We start from the raw sequence: 15,996 nt of genomic DNA, 5'->3' as shown, positions 1-15,996 counted from the left end.
TAATCTGAGTGCTGCTCTTTACCCAAATGGTTATGCTCATTTCCAAAGTAAATGTCTGAATTACCCTTGCGTAAGTTAACATGCGCTACGTGAGTTAAGTCACGTTACGTGACTTAACTCACGCAACGTGAGTTAACTCACGGTGGATTCTATTTTCGTTCAAAACCCAGCAGACAACCACAAAGCTCCATTTTTTCCCTTTCACCTCCAAAAACCCAAAAAGTGCGAATTTTTGGGTCAAAATATTCATTCCAAATCATTGCAAATCGTCAGAAAACAAGTTTCTACGCTCATCAAGTGTAACACCCCGTTCTCCCAACAACGTAACATTAATTATAATAATCAGAGTAAATCATACAACGGAGTGTCACACTGCTTTTCAAAATTTCATAAATAGAAAATAACTATTTATTTGAACCAACATTTAAAATATCTTAAAAACTGCAGCGGAATAATTCTTTCAAAATATATATAATTCAACCAAATCCAGCATCAATGTAATTCTTGGCACAAAGGCCTCAACATAATACTCATTAATCTCAACAAAGATAAACTTCAACAACAAAGTCTTTTCAAAACATGATACATAAAAGAAATGAAGAAAACATTCGCGACGATCCCCATCCTAATGTGTATCAGAGCCCTAGACACTTGAGCCAACCAACCTACAAGCCATCATTACATGCAAATTACTCATACGAAGAGCAACAGTTTTCAAGCAGAAGGGGTGAGAAACACATCCAATAATAATAATATATAATTCATCAAATTAATGAAACAACAACATATCACAGCTGGCATCATTAATAATGTATATAAACGTATACATATACATAATCATCTTCAACAACGCTGAACAACAACAACAACAACAACAACAACAACAACAAATTCGTTATCAATAACGACACCGACAACTCGACAATGCGACAACGACAACAACAACTCGACAATGCAACAACGACAACAACTAATGCATCATGCATGTGGTACCAATCTATGTGCGTTGAATGCTAAGCATTCCAGGGCATAAGCCCCCAACAGTTTGGATAATTAAAGCATCCCAGGGCATTAGCCCCCAACAAGTGAATGATAAACATTCCAGGGCATAAGCCCCCAACAGAACATGAGTATGCATATGGACTCGACTTGTGTATATCAACATACAACTTCAACAACGACCAAAACAACAACATACGTGCCTACAACAATTATGACACACTCCCCAACTTCAACATTAGACGATACATCAACGTCAACAACGGAAATCAAAAACATAACTTATATATAAATCGATTACATTCATCTCAAGTCCAAAACATCCTCCAAAAGCAATTAAGTTTTGATCAATAGGACATAAGCCAAATACCCATAAAACACCTCAACTAAATCCCTAACACTTAAGTTTGAAGTTGGGAAACCAACCATAAGTTTTTGGACTAACTTGGGATTAGTTATGCTAAGTTTTCTTAAAGTTTTCTGAAGACCCACCTGGACTATTTTTATCATAACTCAAAATCTACAAATCTTTTCCACTCCAAACCAAGGCCATTTTAAAGCTAACTTAATTATCTACAACTTTCATGTTTACACCAAAAGCTAATTCAAAACAGAAACGGGTGAAAAAGACGCAAGAACGCGAAACAGGGAAAGCTGTCAAATCGGAGTACGATTTGGAAAATCGGAGCACGATTTTCTGGGTCAAAATTTGCATTTTCATTCGTAAATAATCGGAGCACAATTTGGCAAAATCGGAGCACGATTTGGCACAGGCTGTTACGATTTTTGCACCATTTTTCACTCCAAAACCCAATTTTTGATCCCTTAATCACCCAAATTGTTTCATAAATATGTTTACAGGTTCAGTAGACAACATAGGGAGCAAAACAACTTATAATCATGCATTCAACAACATAAATCATTACAATTCATCATTTATCATAATATTTCTAACCCTAAAATCAAGAACAACAATTCATCAAATTTCAGAATTATATATCAAGATTATTGAAAGGAATCCCACCCTTACCTTAATTCAGCAAATTCTACAGCAAAAACGGTTGGATTCTCTCTTCCTAGCTCTTCTCCTAGCTTTCTCTTCCTTCTCTCCAAAAACTAGTTTTCTAAAGTTTTGTACATGAAAAATGTTTTCCTGACTTTTTGTTTTACTCCCAAAACTATAACCTCTCCTTTTTCTCACTTAACTCCCTTAATTTCTATTAACTCCTCATTATTCCCCTTAAACCAAAATAATAATATTTCTATACTATTTATATTTCTCATATTATCTCATCAAATAATAAAACAATATTCATTCAAATACACACAACTCCATAAATCATATAATAAAATAGAATTACACCGTATATCACATAAAATCACACAAACATATATTTCACATGAAATCACATATATATTTATCAAATAAAGTCATATAAAAATACTCACACATCTACTAAAAATAATTAAATAAAAATGGGGGGTTACATCAAGCATCAAAGAACAGGTAATGTACCGTCAAAACTCTTCCATTTTTGCTGGTTTTTCTGGTAGTTACGTTTTTTATGTCAGTAGGCGTAGGGCTCAGCGTGAGTTAACTCACGCCAGTTGTAAGACCTGCGTGAGTTAACTTGCGCAAGAAAATAACACTAGCGTGGGTTAACTCACGCTATTGTGTTGCCCAAATTTTGAAATTTTGCGCCACTTTTTTTACTTGCTTTGCTTGCGGCACAAGTTATTTATTTATTTTTTCTTGGTTTTTTTTATTGATTAGACATTGAGTGGCATGGTTGAAAATGTGGTGGAGGATGGCGTTGAGCCGAAACCGGGCAAAAACAAAGCTTCCGGCGTAGGCGTAGGTTCCGGCGAATGCAAACCAACCAATGATGTGAAGTTTAAAGTGAAAATTCCTTTTCAAGTTGAAGCTCACATAGTTCACAACCAAGCAAAACCGGTACCTACCGGTAGCTTTGAAGAGAAGCCTAAACCGGTAACTACCGGTGTTCATGTTATTGAAATAAACACCGGGTCATTTTTTACAACAATTGAAAGATGGAGAGATCGTGAAGAATTACTTGGTTGGGTTCGTCGACAAGCGGCAAGGGCAGGATTTACTATTTCTATAGATAAATCTAGTACAATAACGTCATACATGACGATGCAATGTGAGAGGAGAGGTGAATACAAGCCACCTAAGATGAGGACGAAACCGAAGCTTGAAGGCATGGGCAAAAGGAAATGTAATTGTCCGTTTAGGTTGAAATGCTTCTTTGATAAAAAAAAACACAAGATTGGTGGATTGCAATGCTTTGTGGAATTTTCACAACCATGACTTGGCGCCAAGAATCATTTAGCTACTGATAACTTGTCTTTGTTGACTGATTTCCTTCTTAAGCATCCTTCAATTCTTTTAACGAACGCTTCACTAAGTAATAGATACAAGGGTTATGCCTACAACTGTCTAGTTGAGCTATTGAAATTCATCCAAACCCCTAGTGTGTTGGATGTGTTAGGTTCAAGCCAATCTGAATTTGTTGAGTTATTACAAGATGTGCGCAAATTTGGTTTTCATAAGGATTGGTTGGATCGTGTTGAAAAGCGCGCTTTGTTTCCTGATTTAAAATTCTCTCAAAATGCATTGCAAAAGCTATTGGATTCCCAGTAGCGTGTAACCAAGGAAGTTGAAGAGATTCGCTTAAAAATTAACATTTTAAATCGACATGTGGAAGATCTTAAGCATCAATTGACAGTCTCTGAAGCTATTTTGGAGACTATCATTCAGCAGAAAACACAAGTTTTAGAAACTAAGGCTGCTTTAAGTGCCCCTCTTGGCTATTAAACTATCTTTTGTTGTTGGAACTTTTTATCATTGATTATTGTTTATGGCATGGGTAGTTTCTGCATTTTTGTCCTCGTGAGCTTAGCTCAGTTGGTATGAACATTGCATAGTATATGTAGAGTCTGGGGTTCGAACCCCGCACACCAAAAAAAAAAAATCTGCATTTCTCATTTGAAATGAACTACTTGTATGAGCACTTAATTACCACAACCATTAATATCCTTTATTATCATCGAGTAACTTACAACAAGCCACCATAACTTTTGTTTACATTTTAGGTGGCGTTTAATTTGGCCTGCAACCATTAACTTAAACCATTGATTAAATAAGATGTATAGATTTTATGATAGTCCATTCACACATGAGTGCTCTCTCACTCTTCCAGTATCTCTCTCCTTTGATACACCATCACCAACCTTTCCTTTTCTCATTATTGTGTTCAACTATTGGCAATTTTCTTGGACTTTACATTACCAGATTAATATCGATCATCTAAATGTTTAATTCTTCACGTTTTGTTGGTGTGCTACCTTTTTTCTTTTCACTTCCAAATTGGAGTTCCCGATCTTTTTCCAATTTCAAACGAGGAAGAACGGGAAAGTTTGAGAGAAAATTATGGTCAACAAATGAGGTGAAATTAGGAAAGTTGTACACTTGTTGATGAAAGAGAAGAGAATTGAGAAAGAAAGAGAAAGAGTATGAGTGAGATAGAGTTAATGGGTTAGATTTGGTGTTAATAGACCATGATAAATTTAGTTAGATGATCTAATCTGAGTGCTGCTCTTTACCCAAATGGTTATGCTCATTTCCAAAGTAAATGTCTGAATTACCCCTGCGTAAGTTAACATGCGCTACGTGAGTTAAGTCACGTTACGTGACTTAACTCACGCAACGTGAGTTAACTCACGGTGGGTTCTATTTTCGTTCAAAACCCAGCAGACAACCACAAAGCTCCATTTTTTTCCTTCCACCTCCAAAAACCCAAAAAGTGCGAATTTTTGGGTCAAAATATTCATTCCAAATCATTGCAAATCGTCAGGAAACAAGTTTCTACGCTCATCAAGTGTAACACCCCGTTCTCCCAACAACGTAACATTAATTATAATAATCAGAGTAAATCATACAACGGAGTGTCACACTGCTTTTCAAATTTTCATAAATAGAAAATAACTATTTATTTGAACCAACATTTAAAATATCTTAAAAACTGCAGCGGAATAATTCTTTCAAAATATAATTCAACCAAATCCAGCATCAATGTAATTCTTGGCACAAAGGCCTCAACATAATACTCATTAATCTCAACAAAGATAAACTTCAACAACCAAGTCTTTTCAAAACATGATACATAAAAGAAATGAAGAAAACATTCGCGACGATCCCCATCCTAATGTGTATCAGAGCCCTAGACACTTGAGCCAACCAACCTACAAGCCATCATTACCTGCAAATTACTGATACGAAGAGCAACAGTTTTCAAGCAGAAGGGGTGAGAAACACATCCAATAATAATAATAATATATAATCCATCAAATTAATGAAACAGCAACATATCACAGCAGGCATCATTAATGTATATAAACGTATACATATACATAATCATCTTCAACAACGCTGAACAACAACAACAACAACAAATTCGTTATCAATAACGACACCGACAACTCGACAATGCGACAACGACAACAACAACTCGACAATGCAACAACGACAACAACTAATGCATCATGCATGTGGTACCAATCTATGTGCGTTGAATGCTAAGCATTCCAGGGCATAAGCCCCCAACAGTTTGGATGGTTAAAGCATCCCAGGGCATTAGCCCCCAACAAGTGAATGATAAACATTCCAGGGCATAAGCCCCCAACGGTTTGAATGATGAACATTCAAGGGCATAAGCCCCCAACAGAACATGAGTATGCATATGGACTCGACTTGTGTATATCAACATACAACTTCAACAACGACTAAAACAACAACATACGTGCCTACAACTATTATGACACACTCCCCAACTTCAACATTAGACGATACATCAACGTCAACAACGGAAATCAACATAACTTATATATAAATCGATTACATTCATCTCAAGTCCAAAACATCCTCCAAAAGCAATTTGTTGGAACAAAATGTGTTTAACAATGAACCTTAAAGAGTTTTGATGATAACAAGGTATTAAAAATTGTAAATTGGACTAGCTAATATTTGTTCAAGTGTACAGGACCATAATTACAAAGTTACATCATCATTGGTTCTGAATGAGCAAATAAAGAGCTAAGGAATCAACAAAAATTTGAAGCTTGGACGCTCCTGAAGGCAACTTGCTACTGAAGAGAAAAAGCGCTCCTGAAGTTAAGTTGCATCTGAAGTAAGGATAGTGCTTCTGAAGTTAAGTCGCTTCTGAAGTTGGAATAGTGCTCCTGAAGACAAGAAGTTCAGAAGTCATATCATCAGAAGCTGCATCATCAGAAGCTGCAGAAGTCATTCATCAGAAGCTGCATCATCAGAAGCTGCCTCATCAGAAGCCATTTCACCAGAAGCTGAATTTCAACTGGATTTGCAAAGAATCATGAATTGAAGTTTTATCAATGCAAAAGCTGTCTATTGGATTCGAAAACACAAACAAAGGATTAGTGGAATTTGCAACGGTCATTTCAAAGGTGTTTGAAGGCGTGTGCTTGCAATTTGGACGAAAGCGTTGACATTGTACTTTGTACGAATTGTACAACCACGTTCTCCACTACTCTGTTTTGTGTCCACGCTACAGGACAAGAAAACAGCTCCAGAATACGGTTTCGCCTGCATAGATGTTCCTTTGGATAAGGAATGGATTTCAAATTTGTTCTTCATAGGACAACAACCAAATCAGGCAAAAGATCATTGGTGAAAGATCAAGCTTCAACAACGACTCTTTGGTGTGCTGGCAATTTCACAACGTCTCTTTCACACCTCTATATAAAGGAGTGAAGACCTAGAGAATTGGTAATGCAAGAACGCTGAACGAAAGACTCACAAGATTTTTCACAAGTACCAAACCTCTGCTGAAATTGTTCTGCATTCACTTAGAATTTCTGTGTCTCAAAGTCATATCTTAGAAATTCTTAAGTCCATTGAGTCTGTATCTGATTTGTATTGTGAGCACCTCTGATTGTATATCAAGTGTTCAAACTTAAACAATTTTCTGTGTAATTTTGTTTAGTTAGGAAGTCTCTTGCAATTGTGCTTGAGCAGGAAGTCTCTTGATTGTGTTCTTGAGCAAAGGAAGTCTCTTGCTTGTGTGCTTGAGCATTGGAAGTCTCTTGCTTGTGTGCTTGAGTATTTGTAATCAGATATTACTCATAGTGAAATCTCCTTGGAAGTGCAAGGGGGACTGGACTACTTCCGGATTGTGGAAGGAACCAGTATAATTGCTTTGTGTCTTTCTTCTTCTCTCTCTCCGTTTATTCCGCTGCATTTAGATTCTGATTATCACTTCAGAAGCTGTTTCACTTAGCTTCTGATCAGTGTGTTCAGTTTTTAGGAGAAACGAAGAATTTTCCAAAAACACAATTCAACCCCCCCTTCTTGTGTTTTTTCTCACCTTCAATTGGCATCAGAGCCTTGGTCTGTTGTGTAACACTTAACCGTGCAACAGTCAAAGATCTGAGAAAAACATGACTACTCCTCCTCCTAATGGTTCTGGTTCTAGTGATACTAGCTATAAAAATGTCTCACATGATTATAGTGATAGTAAGAAAACCAGTGTTGGAAAAGTTCCAAAGTTCAATGGAGATGCTGAAGAGTTCTCTTGGTGGAAGACCAATTTTTACAGTTACATCATGAGCCTAGATGAAGAATTATGGGATATTCTGGAAGATGGTGTTGGTGATTTAGTCCTTGATGAAGAAGGAGCTGCTGTGGATAGAAAGAAACATACTCCAGAACTGAGGAAACTCTACAAGAAGCATCATATTATCAGAGGAGCTCTTGTCACTGCCATACCTAAAGCAGAGTACATGAAGATGAGTGACAAATCCACTGCTAAAGCTATGTTTGCTTCTCTCTGTTCAAATTATGAAGGGAGCAAGAAGGTCAAAGAAGCAAAGGCTCTCCTGCTTGTACATCAGTATGAGTTATTCAAGATGAAGGATGATGAAACTATTGAGGAGATGTACTCAAGGTTTCAAACTTTAGTTTCTGGGCTACAGATTCTAAAGAAGAGCTATGTTGCTTCTGATCATGTAAGCAAGATACTCAGAAGCTTACCTGCCAGATGGAGACCAAAGGTGACTGCCATTGAGGAAGCTAAAGATTTAAACACTTTAAGTGTTGAAGATCTTGTTAGTTCTCTCAAAGTTCATGAGTTAAGTCTTAATGAACATGAGTCTACTAAGAAGAGTAAATCAATAGCTCTTCCATCCAAAGGCAAGTCATCAAAAGCTCTCAAAGTGGTTGAATCTGAAGAGGAAGAACATTCAAGTTCAGATTCTGAACCAGATGCTGCTGAAATGGCCATGCTCTCAAACAGACTTCAATATCTGGCCAAGAAGAACAGAAAGTTTCTCTCCAAAAGGGGAAACTCCAGAAGCTCAAGGAAAGAAGATCAGAAGGGATGCTTCAACTGTAAGAAGCCTGGTCACTTCATTGCTGAATGCCCTGATCTTCAAAGAGAAAAGTCAAAGGACAAATCAAAGAGGTCTACCTTCAAACCAAGCAAATTCAAGAGCAGATTAAGCAGAGTTTAATGGCAACATGGGATGATTTGGGTAGTGAATCTGGATCTGATAAAGAGAAAGCTGATGAAGATGCAAAGGTAGCTGTTGGGTTGGTAGCAACAGCAACTTCAGAAGCTGGATCAGATTCAGACTCAGAAGATGAAAACGAGGTATATTCCAAAATTCCCAGAGATGAACTTGTTGAGTCACTTAAAGAACTTCTTACACACTTTGAAGTAAGAACCAATGAGTTGAAGGATTTAAAAGAAAAATATGCTGATTTGGTACAACAGCAAAAATCAACTCTATTGGATCTGAAAGCTTCTGAACAAGGACTTAGGGGCTTTGATTTCATGTGTAAAACATATGAAGATCAGCTCAGGTTCTTATGTCAGAAGCTACAAGAAAAGTGTAATGAAAAACCTTTAAGTAATCATGAAATTGCTCTTGAAGATTTCATTATATCTGGCATTGACAGAAGCAGAGTAGCTTCTATGATTTATAGCATTTACAAGAACAATGGCAGAGGAATTGGTTTTCCAGAAGTGAAACTTGATAAAACCAATCTAAAGTCTTGTTGTGAATGCATCAAGGAAGGTCTGAAAACATTCTTTGTACCAGAAGGGGCTGAGTTGGAAACTGTTGTTCAATCAGAACCTGAAGCTTCTAGTTCTAAGGCTAAGATTACTTCAAAGCCAAAGAACTCTAAGTCAAAGGCTATGATCAAATCTGATTCCAAGACTTCAAAGGTTAGGATCCTGAAAAGATCAGAACCTATTCCTCAGAGTCTGGTGAAACCAAAATCTGGGGTTCTGAAGTCTAAGTTTCAGAAGAAGACAGTTACTGCTTCTGAAGTACCAAAATCTAAGGTGATGGTTAATCAGAAGCAACCCAACTCACAGCACAAGGTACAAGAAGTGAAGAGTAAAGCCTTAAGTACTAACCTTCCAGGACCCATAGAACAATGGGTACCTAAATCTAAAAATGTCAATGATGCAGGTATGTCTAAGAGCAGTGCCAAAGCAAAGATCATGGTACCTAGACAGCGGTTGCTCAAGACACATGACAGGAGACAAGTCCATGTTCCTCAGCCTAACAATGAAAGAGGGAGGAAATGTGAAATTTGGAGGCAACCAGTCAGGCAAGATCATAGGTACAGGAACTATTGGTAATTCCTCTACCTCAATTAATAATGTATGGTTGGTAGATGGTCTTGAACATAACCTTTTGAGCATTAGTCAATTTTGTGACAATGGTTATGATGTGCTTTTTGAAAAACCCAACTGTACAGTAATCAACAAGGAAGACAAATCCATTGTGTTCAAGGGAAAGAGAGTTGACAATGTCTATAAAATCAATTTTTCTGAACTGGCTGATCAGAAGGTGATTTGCCTACTATCAGTGAATGATAAGAAATGGATGTGGCACAGAAGGTTGGGACATGCTAACTGGAGGTTAATCTCTAAGCTTAGTAAGTTACAACTTGTGAAAGGGCTACCAGACATTGACTATCATTCAGATGCACTCTGTGGTGCATGTCAGAGAGGGAAAATTGTGAAATCATCTTTTAAAACCAAAGACATTGTTTCAACCTCAAGACCTTTAGAATTACTCCATATTGATTTATTTGGACCAGTGAGTACTGCATCCTTATATGGAAGTAGATATGGATTAGTCATTGTTGATGATTACAGCAGATGGACTTGGGTGAAATTCATAAAGAGTAAAGATGTTGCGTGTGATGTATTCAGTAGCTTCTGCACTCAAATTCAATCTGAAAAAGAATCAAAAATTTTGAAAGTCAGAAGTGATCATGGTGGAGAATTTGAAAATGAGCCATTTGAAGCTTTTTGTGAAAAACATGGAATTTTCCATGAATTCTCTTCTCCTAGAACACCACAACAAAATGGGGTTGTAGAGAGAAAGAATAGAACTTTACAAGAAATGGCCAGAACCATGATTCATGAAAACAATTTACCAAAACATTTTTGGGCAGAAGCAGTGAATACAGCATGCTATGTTCAAAACAGGATCTATATTAGACCTATTTTGGAGAAAACAACATATGAACTCTTTAAAGGAAGAAAACCCAATATCTCTTACTTTCATCAATTTGGATGTACATGTTACATTCTGAACAACAAGCTCTACCTAAAGAAATTTGATGCCAAGGCCCAAAGAGGAATCTTTTTAGGTTACTCTGAAAGGTCAAAGGCATACAGAGTGTATAATTCAGAAACACTTTGTGTTGAAGAATCTATGCACGTTAAATTTGATGACAAGGAGCTTGAAGATAAAACTTCAAAGCAAGGTGAAAGTTCTGCAGAGATACATGCACTACACCATTTTTTGTCTCTGGCAACACTTTTTTAGGAGACATGTAGAAATTGTCCCCTAAAAGTCTCTAAGGCAACGATTTATGAGTGTTGCCAAAAATATATTCGCAACCCCTGAAAAACGTCCCCTAAAATACTTTTGGGGACGATTTTGGAGTGTTACAGTATTATTTCATTGGTGACAACCATTAATTGTCCCCTTAGATACTTTTGGGGACGATTTTGGAGCGTTACACTATTTTATCTTTGGTGACAACCATTAATTGTCCCCTTAGATACTTTTGGGGACAATTTTAGATTGTTGCATAACAATTTCACCAACATCAAATTTTTGATGGCAATCTTCAATCCAAGTTTGTTTACCAAAAAAACAAATTTTCCCTCCAATCTGGCCTGGTCAACACACCTTTGTCCGCGTTTCTATTTTTTTTCCTTAAAAAAACAAGAAAATTGGCATAGCTAGGAGTTGAACACACAATCTTTAGGACAGATAAGGCAATCCTTTAACCAACACACCACATGCTTTGTGATTTTGATTAAAAATATAAATATAAATATTAGGATTATAAAATTATAACAAACCTAACAAACATTGCTTATTTTGATTAAAAAATTAACTAATTAAAAAAGATAAAAATATTTTTTATACTATTGTTGTCATTGAAAAAAATAAATATGGTTTATTGAATTTGTTTCATTTAAATGTCACAAATATCTATACATATAATTTTATTTTTGTGGTGTCCGAGGTTCGAACCCCGGACCTTGCATATATATGCAAGTATATATACTTATAATTTTAATCTATATATAAAAAAATTATATAAAATATCGTATGTTTCTTACACGCAAAATTTCGATTCGATACAATACAAATATAATCTTTCTCCATCCTTCAAAAAAAATATAAATAATATTATTTCAAAAAAAATATAAATAATATTTTTGTCGCCTTTCGTTCCACCGTGAAGACTCATCGCCACCGTATCGGAGCAGTTTTTGTCGTTGTTGCCGACATTGGTTCCTCACAGGACTGACGCTAGAAGGAGGGGATCATTTGCTAACTGCCATAGTCTAATGATCCTCCATTGTAACCGTTTTCTATTACGCGCTCCTCCTTTGTAACCATTTTCTATTACATATTCCTCCACCACGATAGTTGACAGTTGCTGCTCCATCTTCTGAAAGAAAAGGCTGAAACTCGTAGGAGAACCGTCGCAAGTCGTTCCTCCACCGTGCAGGAATCACGTCTTGCGATTCAAATCATATAGGAATAAGCGATTCCAGTTCTTAAAACTATTTCATTTACTATTTTATCTTTTAACAATAATATTTTTCTATTTATCAAATGCACGCGCTAGTGCAATAAAAAGACCGGAAAGACGGGCTCGTGAGTGCCTGTCTTTTCGTTAGTAGTAATAGTAAGTTTTTAATATCTATATTATATATAAAGAAAATAGGCCGATTTAGGTTGAAATTTTCTCCTTTAAATTATACTCTTAAATAAATTCGACTATAAGAAAATTATTTTGTTGGTGTTTTTCAAAATGATAAGGATACAATTTGCAAATAGGATCTAAAGATTTTGAATAAAATTACAAGTACAAATATTTGTGACTTTCAAATTATACAAATATCTGTACGACGTAAGATGCACAGGGGAGCCCTTCAGTGAGGTGGTGCTCCCTAGCACTAGCTTACTCACTCAGACAATGCGTCTTGATCCGGAGGATTTTTTGTCCACGTGTCGTCATTGGATTGGCCTTCTGGCTGGTCTAGAATAGTTCCTATTTTAGTGGGATATTTGTGACTTTCAAATTGTAGCAAACAAAAAAAAAACACGTTTATCTTTTTCAATAAAAAATATAATGTAAATCCTTATATTTTTTAATACCGCAAAGAATATAACGTGAATATATGGAAATTTGTTTAAGGGTATAATTGAAATTATAAAAATTTTAGCTCAAAATATTTATCCCTCCATATATAATATTGATAATATTGTTCCTATTGTAGTGAGATATTTCTTATTTTAATGAGATTTAATTTTTTAATTAAAATATAAAATAATATTATTAAAGGAGAAAATAGTAAATAAAATTATTTAAATGAAAGGTAAAATATGTAATGTAAAAGTCAGGCCAAACTCATGTATTTTAAACCTAATTTTTTATAAATAAGATAGATTATTTCCCAAAAAAATAAAATAAATAAGATAGATTATAGAATAGATACTACAAGAAAAAAGTTGTAATTTTTTAGAATAATATAAATACGTTATAGTATATAGTATATATTATAATAAAATGCACAAAGTTTATTTTATGAAAAAGGTTAATTGAATTATATGGTAATAATATAATATATATTGGATGTCATGACCAACAAAAAATAAAAAATAATGTGTTGGATGTAACTACAATAAAAAAATAATGTGTTGGATGTAACTACAGTATAGTATAGTGTATATAAAAAAAGTATATATATACGACACTACATAAAATTTTAGTGAGTGGGTTAATTGTTAATAGAAAATTTATGTTATTTAAAAAAAAAACAATTGAAATTTATGTTGGTTGTGAACTATCGTATATCTTAACCACCACAACAACAAAAAAAAAACTTGTACAAAAATAAAAATCGTGTGAGAGACCAGATCTCTCTCCTTTGTTGCCGCTCAAGATCCTTCATGGTTGCGATTTCGTTCTCCCTCACTATGCCGGTCCAGATCTTTCACGGTTCCAACTCTCTATCTCTCACGCTACCGGCTTTTCACTCTTGCGAAAACTATCTCAACCACTGCTTCTCAACGTGAGAATGGGTGAGTGCTTCAAATTCTCTACTCACACCGCCGCTTCAGATTGTGTTGTTCGAACTTTCCTTCAATTAGGATTTTGAATTGTCGTTTTACTTTCCTTCAGATTGTGTTTTGATTTTTAAAAAACACTCAGATCTGTAGGGTAGTTGTGTTCTATTTTTTTTTTATTGATTGACGAACCCTTTTTTTTTATTGTTAGCACATGTGATACTCTGAATTCATTGAATAGCAATTTGTTGGTCAACAAGGTCAAATTCATATGGAGCTTCATGATTTGTATTATGTAAATCAAAGAGAGGGTACGTGTGTTATCTCAAGGTATGATATTTTTTTTTTTTTTTTGCTAATGACTGAAATAAGATGGACTACTAAGTTAGGAACCAAGGTTTAATTTTCATTTTCTTATGTTGGCCATCAGCTACATCCATTCTTCCTATTTAGCTTGTAGTTTTATTCTCAAATTGCCCTGTTCTTGTTTTGCCTATTATTCAGTTGTATTTTTTTCTAATAATTTAGTGAATATGACAACATTACCCTTTCCCTGACATTGCACTATACTTTGAGACTTTATTTTTCTACTAGAAGCTTAATTGTGTCCCATTTTGAAACTCATGACTATGGCCTCAAATCACTCAAGTTTAATTGTGTCTTGAGTTACTTTATGGTTGTTATATGAATGACTTAGATTCAAGATTATTGTATCATTTGATTTGACGGGCACCAAAGGCAGCTTTGCAAGTGAGTATTTTTCATTATCTAAGTTATTGTCATCTTTTTATTCTTTAACATGATTTTTTTTTCCATTTAAGATGAATTACAATATCAATTATTTTGAAAAGTACTTGGCCACTATAGTTTAGATTGATCATGTTTTTTCTACATAGTTCTTTGAGTCTCCATCCTTGTGAACACAAGGTTGTATGGCAAAGCTTTGATCATATACCTTGTTCTCATTACTTTTCTTGTTTTTTCAATGTAGTAATAAAATAAAAATGGTAGGTTATTATAGGCCTAGATGCTATTGATGTTTTCCATCGCAAGCTAATTATATGTGTTGAGTTGGACGACACAGATTGGGGAAACCTCCGATTTTGGTCTTCAACATACTAATTATATGTATTTTATGAAATGTGATCAAGGTGGAACCTTCTCTAAGGGTGAACTAAATAGTTTTGAGGTGGGCTGTAACATTTGATCCTTCCCTTATTTGTAAAATCAATTGAGTTGAGCATTTGATATGTCGTGAGTGGTCGTATATGAAATAAGTTATAGTTTTGAGGTGGGCTGTAACATTTGATCCTTCCCTTATTTGTAAAATCAATTGAGTTGAGCATTTGATATGTCGTGAGTGGTCGTATATGAAATAAGTTATTTCTGGTTTAGGGTGTGTATGTTTAATTTAGCCGCGTTATTTGATTTGGCGTGTAATGGTAGTGTAGATATAATTGATAATTGGGTATATCTAATAATGCATATATCTTGTTGTACACTTTTAGCTAATTCCTTATGAAACTTTGTGTATGGCTAATCTTTAGGTTTCATCTTGTTAATATACTAACACCGTTGAAAATGAGATATTTGTTAATTTAATTTACATATGGTATGGCTAGTCTTTAGGTTTCATTTGGTTATTTAATTTAATTTGTTAATTTTTTTTATGATTTCAGACTCAAGTGTTGGCAAGGTCTTCTGGAATACAACCCCGTGTGCAGCCCAACATTAGTGTAAACCATTGAGCAATGTACCTCTTTTCAGCTTGCTCTTGTGTAACATTACATCCATTGTAGTTTTTGTTTTTGTTATTGACCGAGAGTTTGTTGTAATAAAAAGTTGAGTTTTAGGGGAAAAAAATAGTTGTGGTTATAGCTTGAGTTTTAAATTGTTGGAATGATTAATAATGTGATAATGTCATGGTTATTTGACACAATCCTTGTACTGATTCGGCTGACTCTACGGTGATTAATAAACTTGTGTTGCTTCTATTTCACAATTTGTGATATTTTTTTCGTTGATAGTTTATGTAGACTTCCTAAATTTGGAAATACGGTAGGGAAAGCAATTGCAGCTATATAACTGCAAATTATCTGTGAACATTTCTTGATGCAACGCTTTAGAACCGTTGCCTTTACCCTACGGGTACGTTTTTTCAGGCAGCACATAGTTTCACTTTAAGGCATCACTTAAAAACGTTGCCTCAAAAGCATAGGAAAAACGTCCCCTATTCACTTTAGTTTAGGCGACGCTTATCAAAAGTGTGCCCGAAGACCTAGAAAAGCGTCCCCTTAGATAATAGGCGACGCTCGCATA

At 35.2% G+C, this 15,996-nt stretch overlaps 1 long non-coding RNA gene and 2 pseudogenes across 1 annotated transcript; all 3 read left to right on the top strand.

Moving 5' to 3' along the window:
- Positions 1-2,785: 2,785 nt before the first annotated feature.
- LOC146936408 (uncharacterized) lies at positions 2,786-3,332 on the top strand (annotated as a pseudogene).
- A 2-nt stretch (positions 3,333-3,334) lies between these two features.
- LOC146936407 (uncharacterized) lies at positions 3,335-3,838 on the top strand (annotated as a pseudogene).
- Positions 3,839-13,438: 9,600 nt separating this feature from the next.
- On the top strand, positions 13,439-15,616 carry LOC146936406 (uncharacterized). Its single transcript, XR_015033187.1, has 3 exons — positions 13,439-13,692; positions 13,889-14,007; positions 15,357-15,616. It is a non-coding gene; the product is annotated as an uncharacterized LOC146936406 (long non-coding RNA).
- The last annotated feature ends 380 nt before the right edge of the window (positions 15,617-15,996 follow it).

The sequence above is a fragment of the Medicago sativa genome, chromosome 3 (genome assembly GCF_051527215.1).
Source record: "Medicago sativa cultivar Bolivia chromosome 3, Bolivia_mono, whole genome shotgun sequence".
Classification (NCBI taxonomy): Eukaryota; Viridiplantae; Streptophyta; class Magnoliopsida; order Fabales; family Fabaceae; genus Medicago; species Medicago sativa.
This window is presented reverse-complemented; position numbering and strand designations above follow the sequence as displayed.